We start from the raw sequence: 14,746 nt of genomic DNA, 5'->3' as shown, positions 1-14,746 counted from the left end.
TGAAGTCATCTTGCAGGCATACCTAAAGTTGGTTAATAAATTTTATTGTGGTCTTTGACTAGAACCAGCTTCATGTAAGAGGGTGGAGATTTTTTCACAGTATGTATGATTTTTGGGAGCTATTCACATCACTTGCATTTCATCTTTAACTACTGTGTTTGAAGTCAAGAACCTAACTTTTAATGAAGATACTTTTGGTTTGCACCCTAGAGGAGATTTACTTGTGTTATATATGCTAGCTAGGCAGTGTGAATAGCCTTCATGAGCCAAATTGTATATCCTTGGTCATTCAGTCAGCTCCAGTGCACTCAGCAGGATTGCATGGGTACAGTAGAGATGAGAATTTGTTTAATATGCTTTATTAGCATATATTCTTTCATTGAGAATAGTAGCCCATTGTATTATCCATTGCTTTCATGAAATCACAAGGATGTGTGTAATGAAAATGATCATTATGTGATTTTTTTTTCATGCCTGTTGAATTGTTTATAAAGTCCTTTGTGTACCCAACAAAAACCCCTCTCACTGGGAGAATTGATTTTGGTGAGCATGCTAATTCTGAGGCCAGAGTAAGACTGTATGCTCATACTAATCAGTTAATTCTTAAAAGGAATTTCAGTAAAGTAAGTAACTAGGCTGAAGATGTGAGCAATACTAGATACCCACCATAACTGGAGAAAATTGTTAGGGGCAAAATTATGTAGGGTAAAATGGGGCAAAATTGTGAAGGGTAAAATAGAAGCTTTTCTAAGCTTTCCCTAGGGAGAGGAAAAAAAATGGGCTAAATTTACATTCTGAGAAAGAGAAAATCCATTTTAATTTCTTCCTATTAAATCTAATGTAGCTTTTCCAACACCTGTTTGGAACCCCTGCTCTTGGAATTAGCATTTTGTTAAGAAACTTTAAACACTGCAGAGGCACTGGATATGGTGGCATTCTCTCACCCAAAATTAAAAGTACTTATCTGAGTCTCTTAGGCTTCTTTTTTACTAATACTTGAGCTATGTGGGTTTAGGTACAAACATCTGTTTTTGTATGCTTTTACTAGTGTTCCACACATGCTTGCTTTTATATAAAATTTCTTGTAGAAGATCCTAAGATCCTAACATATTTTGTTAAACAAAATGTGACCGTTCTGTACAAAAAAATGTGAAAATGAAAATGTGTGTTAAAACTGTGCATGCAGAAGCCTAATCTGAATGCATGTTGTGTGAGAGATTTGTGCAGTGGTTTCCCTGCTTTCTGAGAGGTAATTACCATGACAGTTTGTTGTTAGAACACTTAGAATGCGTATATGAAGTCATCATTGAAAGACTTTAAAAGACTCCTGTTCAAGCAAGTGAAGATTTGTTGAAGGAGAGAATCTGCAGGAACAATTCTAGTGTCAACAAGACCTATTTGATATCAAATTTTTCTTTGTGCACCATGGTTGTGGAATGAAACCCTCCGTGGGTTTCAGGGATCTTGGCCAACAGTTCCATACAAGAGAGCTGAACTGTGTTGCAAGTGGTCTGACAGTGTGTCTTTGTTGTAGATAGCAGTAAAACAAGAGCACATTATTTCCTGGAATGGGTGCTAGATGTTGAAAGCTTTGTCATACTCAGGTCTTGACTGAAAGCAGTGTTTTAAGAAATGCAATTTATAGTTACTGTTTTAAAGCTCATTAAATTGTTTTTAAGCCTATTAGTGTGTTTTGTTCAAGGTGATGTTTTGTGACAGCCCAAAGCATTTTTAATTAAAGGTTTTATTTTGTAGATTTTTTTTTTCATAGAATAAAGGACATCCTCTTTCATCTTGGTGCACTTGTAGATGTCAGGAAATGGAAGAGCTAGAACTAGAGGAACAACCATCCTTACTTTCAAATTTACCAGTGATTCAGACATTTTCTTTAGTGAAAAGCCTTCTGTTTTTGTCCAGAGGACTTGTATCCATAGTTTTGATTGCATAGACTATGGGAAAAATATTTTCTGCCTTTGTGGAAGCATTCTGTAGCATAAAATACTAAAGTTAGAGATCGTTTGATTGTAGTTGGGAGAGTCATTCTTGCTCTTTCCTCTACTGAATATTCAGTATTGCCTTACAAAACTAGCCAGATCTCCTTGAGCAAGGTCTCGGGTGAATGACTCTGGATTTTGATCTCTGCTGCTCCAGGGGAATACAACTCTCACTGTAGCTCAGTTGATTCTGGATGTTAATGCCAAGATCTTAATGGATTAGAAGCTTCCAGGGAGGCATTAATGTTTTGTGACAGGAATTTCTTTGACAGAGATGGCCCTACTTTAGAAGATGTTAGATAGGTGCTTCAGCACAAGTTCCATGTTGCCTTTGTTTTACTGTGCATCATCTTGGCAGTAATTAGTAAAAAGCTATATGGACTTCTGTTAGATAGCTTTTCTCTAAAGGAAACAATGGAGAGTGAAATAATATGTTGTCTGTAGGAGACCCTAAATTCTGTTTCTCTTCAAGAATAGTGGTAGTCTTGGGATGGAAGATGAGTTAAAATATTTAACATGTTCTACATGATACAGAAGGAAATGCTTATGCAAATGCCATGAAACAGTATCAATTATTAAAACTAAGGTATATGATGAACTGGTCATGCATAGAACTTACTTCAGGCTTTATTATTTGAAATAGCTAAATGTTTTCATTATATCCAGAGGTGTTGTACATAATTAATTTATCTTTTTTTTTTAAACACTTGCATTTAATCAAGCAATTCTTTACTGAGACAGTGGTTGAACACTGGAACAGGCTTTGTAGAGACACTGGTGATAACATGACACATTTATATTTATGAGGCATTTGAACAATGCCCTTAAAAAACTGTATTTTACTTGATCAGCCCTGAAGTGGTCGGGCAGTTGGACCAGTTTATCATTGCAGATCCCTTCCAGCTGAAACATGAGCCGTGAGTTGGGTCTGCACTGAAGCTGTAAATTATACCTTCATACTGATGAATCTGCCCTGCTCCAGAGGGTCTGGAAATGTGCATTCCTCTTGACATGTAGCTGGATGTTGTCTGCCTGGTAGCACTGGGAGAAGGTGGCCCCTTGGAATGGTGCAACTTTCCCTGGAAAATGGACAACCAAAACACTTTTGAGAGCAAAGATGTTCAAAGAGGATACAAACAGGGCCCTGAGAATGAGATACCTTTTGGGAGACACTTTGGCCAGTCTTGTGTGGGATTCTTATTTCCAGATAGAGGCTGAATACTTGGCCTAGTTAAATAAGAAAAGCAAAGGTAAAAAATTATATATGAATGATACATTCAGTTTTTTCTGTATGTGTACACATCTATATTTACCAGCATTAGTTCCTCTGCGTTTGTAATGAAATTTTTGTCTGAAATTCCTGCCATTTTGGCACATTAGATAGAGAAGAAGTTTGAAATTCCAGGTCCTTCTGCTTTTGCAAAGAAGTTCATGTGCTCAGTATTTCCAGCCTGCCCATAACATGCCACAGTGTGTGCTAGATTTCTCTTCAGTGAATCAGAAATGACTGTTTGTCCCTAGGAATGCTGCAATGAGATGAATGTGTTTGGTGTAGGACTTGCTACACTCTTTGGTGGGTGTATGTTGTGTGTCCCAATCATGCTTCAAAAGCGATTTTCTTATGAACTCTGGATAACAGACAACCTAATTCTACTGAAGTGTTGTTCTGGTTTTTCTTTTTCTTAGTAGTAGTCTATTACAGGAAGATAAAGCAGGATTTTGTCATTACTTAGACTTTTTCTGGCTTCATTCTGTTCCAGAAATGAGAAAAGGCCATTTTAGACCTTAAAAAGTGTCCTTGCAATGTCTTTCTACTTTCTAATTTTGCTTTTGTCATTGAAAACATGCACTGCTTCTGCACAGATTATATGGTGCTGTCACAATTTCTACTAACTTCAACAATATTTTTTATTTTAATAGAAGAATAGAAACATATGACCCTTGACACACAATTTTTTCTCATTGTTTTATTTTGCATGTCTCACACTAATCAGCTTTCAGATGTGCATCAAATTCTTGTGGTCTTTTGCTGAGCCACACATTCAAAAATGGTTTCAAATTTTACTTACTTTTGTAATGGAATATAACACTATATGAAGTTTCATGATTTTTAAAAACAGAACTTCTGCAAACTCTGCTGGCATTTGGATTTATATTCACTTAGATACAAAAGTATACACCAAAAACATGGAGAATAATATGGTAATTTGATAGAATTAAAAATCCTTAGATTCAAATGCTTGTCTGTCAATGGGATTGTACATTGATTTTTTCTTTGCAGTTTTAAAATTTACTTCTGTTTTATAATTGAAGAAATATCTAATAATAGTCAATAAACAAGGCATAGCAACATGCAGACCTTCAAATGAAAAAAAAATTACAGTTTGTAGAAAAAAAGATGAAGGAATATGGGAAAACACAATCTGTAGTAAAGCAATGTATATGGCTTTGACCACTTACTTAAAAGTTGGGATTTTTTTAGAAATTATTTATGCCTAGTTAAGGCTTTGGGGATTTCTATTTATTTTGTGCATGGGAAGAAGATGAGTTGGGGAAAAGGAACAGGGAATTTTTTTCTATTTTTAAAATATGCATCCATCAGTTAAAAGCATGAAGCATTCTGCAATGACTGTAATTTCAAAGTAATGTGTCTGCATTTTTTTCCTTTAAGAAAATTTGGGAATTTGATGTATATGAAGAGAACGTCTCTGCCCAGCACTGTTCTAGAATGGATTTCAGTACTTGATATTTTAGACACAAATGCATTTAATTTGAACTGCTCATGAGAATACTTACAGATCATAAATGTCTCTCTCGGGATTGGTGATTCTTTTTTTTATCTTTTCAGTGCTACATCCTTACTCTGCTTCTGAAGACAAAAGAGTTCCTCCAGCTCCTGACAGATTTCTGGGCATTTAGAGTTCTTGGTCATTCCTGTTTGGCTTAAATGACTTTGTATAACTTGTGTATCTTTACCATTTCCAGTCATAGCCCTTGGTCTTCTGCAGATTTTTTTTACTTCTTAACATGTAATTTACGTGCAAAGGCTGTTTAAATAGATTTAATTTACCTTGACATTTCTTTGTCCATTTTTTTAATACCTTCTATCACATAAGTTTTTTTTTAGCCTAATGTTATTCCCCTTCCTGGCAAATTTACTTTATTTGAATTTGAGTTTTTTAAAATGCTTCCTCTGGAGATAAGTATTGTATACCACTTCTGTAGAAAAGAATAACCATACTTTGTCAGTAACCTCAGACAACTGGGGTTTAAGCAACAAATGGGATTTAAATTTTTTTATTCATCACTGGTTTTAGGCCAAATTTTCCTTTGTATTTGAATGTTCAGATTCATTTGTATTCACAGTTATCCAGTTTAGCTAGCTAAACTTACATGGTTTAAGCTGACTTACTTGTCAGCTTACAAGGATATATTTGACTTTTCTTTACTAATCTCAAGTCCCATTTGTCTTCAAGTCTTCAGACATCATGATCTTTATCTTAAATTCTTTCATTCTTATTTTAGCAGAGTTAGCATATAACAGAAGTTGCTGGGGGCTTGTCCTGAAACAACGATGACATTGGATTCCCAGAACCATCGTGTGAAGCCGTAGGGATCTGCCTGTGGGGAGCCATATATCTCTCTGCCTTAATCCTTTATTAAGATCAAATGGGGCAAGGACTTCACTCAGTATTAATAGTCTTACTTTTTGAGCCAGAAACACTCCATTGTATCACTGTAATAATTTTACTGAGGGCTACTGACTGATTACAGCCCAGAGGCTGTCTCATGCTATGCAGTGATTATATGCTGTCTTTAAATCTGCTCTGTAGACTGATCTTATTGCTTTCCTCTCTTTCATTATCAACTATGTGATTTGAAATACTTGAAACATGGTGGGCCAGCCTTTGCTTATTTCCTCCCTTATTTAGAAATAATTAGGTGGGAAAGACATTAATGTTGTTAATAACCTGGGATTTTAAAAAGAATGCTGCACTGGAATGGAAGTTGTTCTTTCCCTTAGCTTCTTACATCAAAACCCAAAAATTTTTAGGTAAGCCAGGTGTTGGTAAGACAGTAATGTTTACATATCACCAAAAGAAAGTATTCTATAACTCTTCAGTTTTCAACCTCTTTATAGTTTAGAAAAGACCAAGAACTGTAACAGTTAAGTTTTCAGCAAAACACATCAGCCTGAAGACATTAGAAAAGAAATTGCAAGCAAGTGAAAAAAGGACTGATATAGGTTCTCTTCCTCTCTTCTCTTTTCTTCTTGCCAAAATGGTATAGACTTGCACTTACCAGGTTAGGCCCAGCACAAGAAGTCTTGTTTGCCTCTGCTACCATAGCGTGGACTTCAGGCGGGCATCCCGAGGTGGAGCCTCCACACCAACCCTTTATTGGTGAGCACTGGGGGTCCTTCCTTGAGTCTTGCTTGGCCTGATGGAATGATGTGTGGGGACCATCACTAGAATAGATGTTTGGGTACGAGAATGCTTAGTTATAAACCTATATATATATATAATAGCTATGTGATAAAAGTAATAATTCTTTTAGCATTAACTGAACAGTAATTAATCTCCTTATCAGCTGCAGTAGACGTTAGCTTTTGAGTTTGGTCAGTGTGAGCTGAAATTTTCTGAGAATCATGCTTTCTCTGTCTCTCTATATGAAGAAAATAGCTAGAAGAGGCTGTTTGAGAATGTTTATTTTGTCTAACCAAGGATAGCATGGTTTGATTGTAGCTTTCTTTTTGGATTATTCTTATATCCACAGGTTATACCACTGGACATCATATGGTAATATTCTTCCTCATCTACAAGTTTCTTAAAAATACTTTTAATGTCCTTTTTAATTAGATTATGTTATTGGAGTTAGGTTTAAAGTCCAGTCCCATATTTGCAGCCTTCTAAAGTCAGAATGCCTTTGCACAGTCTGTATGTAAATATTGCTAATTCTTTCAGAGTTGATAATTGTGTCTTAGTGTCTTTCATAAGGAGGGATCTGTTTTGGTGCCTGCAGTGTTGGTGTGCATCACTGAGTTAGCATAAGCACCCCTTAAAGCTGGAGGAGACAAAGAGGTACTTCAAGGTTCTTTCATTTATTCTAGATGTCTGCTTCCAGAGTGACTGGCCTTGTTCATTAGCTACATTGCCTAGGAGGTAGATATCTACCTTATATCTATTTTTAAATAACTTTTTTTGCATGATAAAAGGTTAATCTGAAGACAGGAGTGTTCAGAGAGTGCAGCCTTCACTTGAGAGTTTTAAAATTTAGGGGATCCCATTGCATGAGTGCTTGGTTTAGATTAGGCTCAGCATTATCCCAGGAAATAGGGAGATATATAGCAAAGAATACCAAGTACTTTCTAAGATGCTGGAATATAAATGTCCTGATAAGAATGTATGGATGAGAAAGATTAATGCTGGGAGGTAAATCTTTTCACAGAAGCTTGACATTTAAACCTGATCTGCCAGAGAACCAGTCATGGATATGAAATCCAAATGTCACTTTTGTGCTTGTGGGTTTGTGGGTTTTTTTGTGAATATCCAAAGCTGTAAAATATGTAATCAAATTTACTACAGCAATAAAGTTTGGGTTTTATTATCCTGTGGTTTTTTTTTTGTTTTTTTTTTTTTTTTTTTTTTGTGTGTGTGTGTGTCAAAGTAAGGAAATCATTGTAGTGACTATTGAATTGTGACTGTCACAATCAGGAATCAAATTAATGCAGGTGGAATGCACTTTCTGGAATCAATTCTGGACCTTTTTGTTGCTCTTATTTCTCTTTTTTGAATTTGCATGGTTAAGGCAGAATATATATCAGTGAGGTTCATTGGTTTTCTTTTTGATCACAATGTATCAGTATATTCCAATTTTTTCTTTATGAGCAGTGTGATTGTAGAAAGCAGTGAGTACTACTAATTTATTCTGGGTGATTTACAGTACTTACTTTATCAAGAATGGCATAAATTGAAAACCTTTAGGGAACTCAGTGAGAAGTCTAATTCTTTATCTCCCTGGAACTGCAGTACAACTTGGAGTCCAGGATTCCCAGCCACCACTGACACCTAATACAATACAAAAGCCAAAGCTGAGGCCAACAGGTTGACCAAATTATAATGCTACCCACAGTGTCTTGCTTCCTTGCTAGTAATTCCCAAACCTGAGTATTAATGCATAGTTTATTTTAGGTAATAAGAATATTAATCTGTAAATGAACCTCTGAGATGCAAATATAGTGCTGAATAAATATCAATTATTATTCATTAAAATGCAAATGCAGATAGGCACTTTAGAGGCAGTTTAGGTTGTCAAAATAAATGAAATAAAAGTCAGGACATCAGTAATTAGATACTTACAAGAGGTGTATAATATTTTACCACAGTTGCTGGAACAAGGCAATATAAAGCTTTTCCTTCAGCTTTATGTTGCAGCTTCACAACCACTTTTTTCTCCTATGACTTTTCAAAGTGTTAAGTTACTGCAGCTCATACTTAAATTTTATTAGATGTATTCTATAGATAAATCTTTCTGTGGCAGTAAATTTTAGCTGTATTCCTTCCACTCACCTTAATGAATTCTGCAGTTAAATTCCTGTGTGCCATGTAAAAAAACTCTGATCTCAGATTGCAGAACAGTGTGAGTGGGAATATTTATTTTTGCACTTGATGGGCATATGTTTTCTAGGTTTACACAGGTTTTATACTTTCAGTTCAGTACTCAAGCAAACCATTAAGCCATCTATATACAGATGTTGCTCAAGTAACTTAAGAAAAATGACAATGAAATTTTGTGAATTTTTCTTCTGACTGATATGAAGGGCTCATTACAGTAAGCACTTGTAAGGGTGTTGCTCAATTAAAGATGATTTGTATACACTTTCGTATTTCAAGTGCTATCACAAATTGTGAACAGCAAAGTTTGGGACTTTTGTGACATGGGCACAACTGTATTACATTGTTATTAACTTTTAAAAACCCTTTGAGGTTAAATTTATAGTAGCCTACCAATGACTGTATAATAACAGAGATTGCACTTGCTGTTTTGGCTTCATTAAGCCATATCTGTGTGTATGTGTACTCCTGCATCATTAATGCTAAATATAGCCACATGTCAGCATTTAACCCTTCATTGTCTTGTGAGTTAAATCAAGTAGCATGAAAGTGATTGTATGTAATGTTAGTTAGTGATCTGTTGAATCCCTTGAATCTAGATGGGAATAGAATCAAAATATAAATTGAATATTGGTACCCTATCTACTAGTAACCATATCCTAAAGCAAATTAGTTTAGAAACTATTGAGAACATGACTTTTTATGTTTTAAAACTAATTTATTAATTTTGTTAATGAGTTCATGTGATTGATTTTCATGGTACATTGAAGAGTTTCTTGTGGTCTTTTCATGGAATAGTATTGTTAAATTTGACCAATTAAGAGCCTCTTCTAGATGTTATGAAACAAAGTATAATAAGAATTAATTGCCTTTTATTAATTTCTGTTTGCAGTATGAGAGCACCAAAATGGGAGATTATTTTAAAGTCATTAGAATTAATTAACATATATTTGGCAGATATAAATTATTATCCAAGTCCTTAGTGAATTCCAAATTCCATTCAAACTGCCCTGCTGTGAGTGTATTTTTCAGAGGGCAATATCCAAGATTTTTCTGTTTGTGTCAATCCCTGAAGCATAATGTGAAAGAACCATTAAGTAAAATCCCACAGGAATGGTTTTGCTGTTTCCTGAGGCCAGGCATTCAGTGGCATCAAAACCAGATACAAAGTAGATGAACTAGTGATCTGGAATTGTAATGTTTTGAGGAAATGAAAAGGTACAAGAATTAAGTATTTCATAGCATTATTCTGGTTAAGTACAGGAAAAGAAGAGGAAAAGGGGAGTTGCAATAAAATGCTCTGTGTAAACATTGAAGCAGGAGTTGGATGATTGCCCTCTTCCTTTTCATCACCATGGGATGGTGGTGTTTGTAAATTTTCATACTGATGTGGCTCACTCTTTGCATCTCTGCCTGCTATAAATGCTTTGAAATAATAAAAAAGATGGCAGATCTCCTTTTCATATGGGGGAATATTTTGTTTGTTTTCCTTAAAAGAGGCAAAGGGCACATTGTGGTGTAAATGATAGCAATTAAATTCTCTGCATAGTATTAGAAATGAAGTAATACCACTAATGAAGGCTAGAAACAAAAATCCTTATCCCTTCCCTTTTTGAAGAACAGAGAACATGGATAAAATTTCATTTCTTCCCTTGAGTTTACTTCCAGTAGCTGCATCAGGACTTTGAAATACTTGCAACATATCATTGACTTTATATTACCTTTTTACTCATTCATGTAACACCTTCATCCATCTGCCATGCTGTTATCTCTCCCTGTTCAGATGAACTCGTCTCTCTAAAAAAATATTTTATAATGGATTTTTAAAAATTTGTCTTATTTTTCATTTGATGTCATTTAAAGATGCTTGGATATGGCAGCCAGTTATGTCTCTATTAGGCTTGCTTGGGCCTAAGGAGTCACAGACAGTGTTAATAAATCTAAAGAAAACCTTCCAGTGCCAAAGTGTTCATAGCTGTGGTGGGGATTCTGTGATTTAAAAACATTTATTTAATGTAAGCCTTGCTGTAAAATTGCTATTTCTGAGCTTATTATTATTCTGTTTTTCTGATATATGTGTGTGTTATAATATAAAGTACATTTGCAGATGGGAATATTAGATGCAGGTGTATATACACATAGTAAATGTCAGAAAAGACACAAAAGGAAGCAAAAAGAGCCAAAGTGAATTTGGACTGCTTACATGTCTGAGATACAATTTCACGACAGATTAACATATGCAAAATTAAGAGATGAAGGGCTGTCTCCATACTTCTTGGGTTTAATTACATAAATGATTCTTCTGATGAGCTGGTTGGGTCTATTGTATGTAACTCAGAGATGAGGTTCCCAAAGGCTTGGAAACTTCTCAGAGTATTCCCAACTGTAATGCAAAAGATCACCAACTCTGATACACCAAAAGAGGAAAAGGAGAATGGAGCTGTTGAAAATGCTCTCTCTCTCTCTGTGGGCATGTTCTGGATATCTTTTACCTCAGAGAATTAGGATTTCTGTCAAGAGGAGTTAAAATGAATTGCATTAGCTGTATGTATTCATACAGTTCAACTATAAGGAAGGTGAAAACACTAGATATAATCGAGGACTATTTAATGGATTTACGTAATAGTTACCAAATGCAGCAGTGTGCCATTGATAATATTGCTGATATTACAGTTGTTATGGAACAAGGTATTTTGAAAATAAGTATTTTCAAAACTGCAATGTACATGGGTGGAAAAAAAATTTATGGAAAAGAACTACCTAGCAGTCACCATTTCTTTTGAAAATCGGCAGATGTGAATCAAGCAAACATTGAAAGACTGTTTTGATTGAAAATGAGGTTTATCAGATGATGATTGAAAAAAAGAAAAAGCAAACTAGAATGAGTAAAAATAGTGTTGAAATTAGTTTCACAGTCTATCAGCTGTCAGCAAAATACTGTAAGGTATTACTTTGTAGTTTACAGGTATTTTCACGTAAACTGATTACAAAGTTAGCAAGCACAACTAAAACAAAACTGCTACTTATAAAAAGCTGTACCTTTTGCAATGGAATGTATTCTTTTGTAAACAGGAGGTCATCACATCAAGACGACTTTAAAAACGTTTGTGGAAGATCCCTGTTTCCTGAGTTTATATATTTTAGTAATTACAACTGTCACAGTAATAAAAAAATAGTCTCTTTTTAGGGTCTAAAACATTCATATTAACTGTTAAACTTCAGTGTGTTAGAATAGTAAACTGGGATATTCTGGCATTCTAATTTTAATACTCATACACCTGTTTGCAAGTCAACAGGATTCATATTCATATTTATAAGTTTTGGATGCTGTATTGGTATCGTGGTGTTTCATTGTGCAATCTGTTGCAGATTCTTATTGTAAATGACAGCAAATGACAGCCCTTCACTGGTTATGCATTTCTTCTGAATGCTGTTAGTGCCATCACTCTTTATTAGTGGAAAGCAAAGAAGTAGCTTTGCTTTTTTAAAGAGTTAAAACTCAATTGTATGGCACCAGGAGGGAGAAATCTACATGAACTGTTTGCTGCATTAAATCATTGGAGCTGTATTTAAGACACAAGGGTTGGAATTGAGCCTCAGGAACATGTGTCCTTCTGCTTTTGCAAATGTTGTATCTCATTTTTAAGTACTGCTGTCGTATGAGATTTAATAGGCCTAATTGGCCTTATGAATGAACTCTGAAGAATTTCAACTTTGAACTTAGGAAGAGAAAAATGTCACTGTAGAATTAGAAATGACACAGACTCATCAGAAAGCTGGTTTGCACAGCATCCTGCTTTACTTTGAAATTCTCTTTTTTATACACGGTTCTGATACAGACAGACCAGATTGGTCAATTAATCAATGCATTTCATCTGACTGGTTAATTAACAAAATGCCTTTCTTATAAACAATCTTAGAAAACCAGGAAAACAGAGTAAGTAAATACCACCTGCAAGTTGTTTATAATAACTAGTTATCATTGTTTATCTTCAACTCCCTAAAGTCTTACAAGCCAGTTCTGGGAATATTTATCTAGTTTTCTCACTCTCTGACCAGGCTGAACTTGCTCTTGTAGATAATTATTTCCCATGTATCAGATAGAAAAAAGCATAAAGAATTAGTTACTGAATGTGAGTTGTATCTTATTTCTCAAATGTATATCCATTTTTTTTGTCATGTTAAGAATAGAGAACCCACCCTCTAGCAGAAACTCATTTGTGTGGTATGGGCTTATCAGCATTTTATTATAATTCCATTCTTCAGGCTATAAAATTTTGCTTCAAGTGAAAAGCTGGATGTGAAATATTAACCTTGTGGTAAACTTGATTTGTCAAATTTGGTTGAATTTGGCTTCATTTCAAATAGTTCAGAGGTTCAACAAAAAATAAATCTGTTTCTTTTGACCAGTCCACTGTGTGCATTACTCAAATTACTGCTTGTATGTAACTGGCTTTTTTTGTGCTGCTTATATGAAACTCTTGGAGTGTTTACTTTATATGGCTGCCTTTTTATGGATGGAAAATAAACACTAATATATGGATATCTCCCAGACTAACTCATCTCAGTTAGACTTTCTTATTGCTCCAATTGAGCTTGGTCTAAAATTTCCTGAAACAGAGTATACGTGTCTTACATTTTAAATCTGGTGGGCTGCTCACTCCTTCTCCAGTGGGATGGGAGAGAGAATCAGAAGGGTAAAAATGAGAAAACCTGTAGACTGAAAATAAAGACAGTTTAATAGTTAAAGCAAGAGCATTGTGCAGAAGCAAAGCAAAACAAGGAAGGCATTCACCCCTTCTCTTGGGCAGGTGTTGAGCTATATCCAGGTGCACCAGGAAAGATGGGCTCCATCATGTTTAACCTTTCCTTGGGAAGAAAAATGCCATCACTCCAAAAGTTGCTTCCTCCTTTATCCCTTCTTCCTCTAGTTTTATATAAATGGCTGATACCACTGCTATTGGAATATCCTTTTGTTCATTTGGGGTCATCTGCCCCAGCTGTGTCCCCTCTCAGCTTCTTCCTGCTGTAGGAGCAGGACAAAAGGCTTTGGCTCTGTGTAAGCACTGCTCAGCAATAACTGAAACCACCGTGTGTTATCAACACTGTTTTCAGCAGAAATCCAAAACACAGCCCCATATGAGCTACTGTGAAGAAAATTATCTCTATCCCAGCCTAAACCAGTACATTGTGTTATTTCAAAGAAGACTAAAAGGCCAGTAAGATGAATTTTAACTTTGATTAATGAGAGAGATTTGCTGCTGGATGAAGGTATCTAAGTCATACTGCCACTGATGTAAAACAAACCACAAAGGATATTTCATTCTGTTTTCCAATGGGCTTCTTGCTTCAAGTTCTCAACTAGGAGGTGGCATGCCTATATACAGAGCAGTGCTGCTTTTGGATAATACCAGACATCTCCTTATTTTAAAATTTCCTCATGAAGAAAAAGGAAACAATTTTTGGAATGTGGGGTTTCAATAAAGTGTTCTTATTCACAATCATGATGGTGCAAAGGACACAATTCTCTCCTCTTGTTGCCATTCTTTTACAGTAATCAATATATAATTGTAATATTACAGCAAAAATGTGAGGAGCAGCATTTTTTACAATAAGATCTGCCTTATGTTAAAACTTCTTTGCCTAAAGTTTTGACTACATATATATTTCCCTTATTGGTTCTTAACAGGACAAGCTAAAATAGGGTTGGAAACTCTCAAATGAGATTAGATATAATCATAGAATTTTCTCAATGTAGGCAAATATGTGCAGCTAGGGGAAGAGTCCTGATTGTGTTCCATCTTCTTATATTCAATTTGTTCTATTTTTCTGTGTCCTGAAGATAGAATAGGACGTTGTAAGGCTGAGGATTCCACTGAACTCCAAAAACAAGGAACTGGGACATAGAGCAAATAGAGCAGAAGAGAATGGCTAACAGTTGCTTTTTTTTCTGTTTAGCTGGCATATGTAAGGAAATTTGGAGGTGTGATTGTATAAATGCAGAATCATTCTGCCTGTTGGTGCCAGGGTACTGTACTTAGCTTACTGGCTTACTTTTGTATTGCTTGGTTGCTGGACCAATTAATTTTTAATAAAATTTGACTTTTTTTGATTTTAGTAAGCCTCTGTAAAAACTTA

At 35.2% G+C, this 14,746-nt stretch overlaps 1 protein-coding gene across 1 annotated transcript in view; it reads left to right on the top strand.

Annotated features, from left to right (window-relative positions):
* Nucleotides 1-14,746, top strand: part of THSD7A (thrombospondin type 1 domain containing 7A) — a 262,212-nt gene that overhangs the window by 24,479 nt on the left and 222,987 nt on the right. The gene's annotated exons all lie outside the window — the stretch shown is intronic.

Source organism: Lonchura striata, chromosome 2 (assembly GCF_050655825.1).
Source record: "Lonchura striata isolate lonStrDom1 chromosome 2, ASM5065582v1, whole genome shotgun sequence".
Classification (NCBI taxonomy): domain Eukaryota; kingdom Metazoa; phylum Chordata; class Aves; order Passeriformes; family Estrildidae; genus Lonchura; species Lonchura striata.
This window is presented reverse-complemented; position numbering and strand designations above follow the sequence as displayed.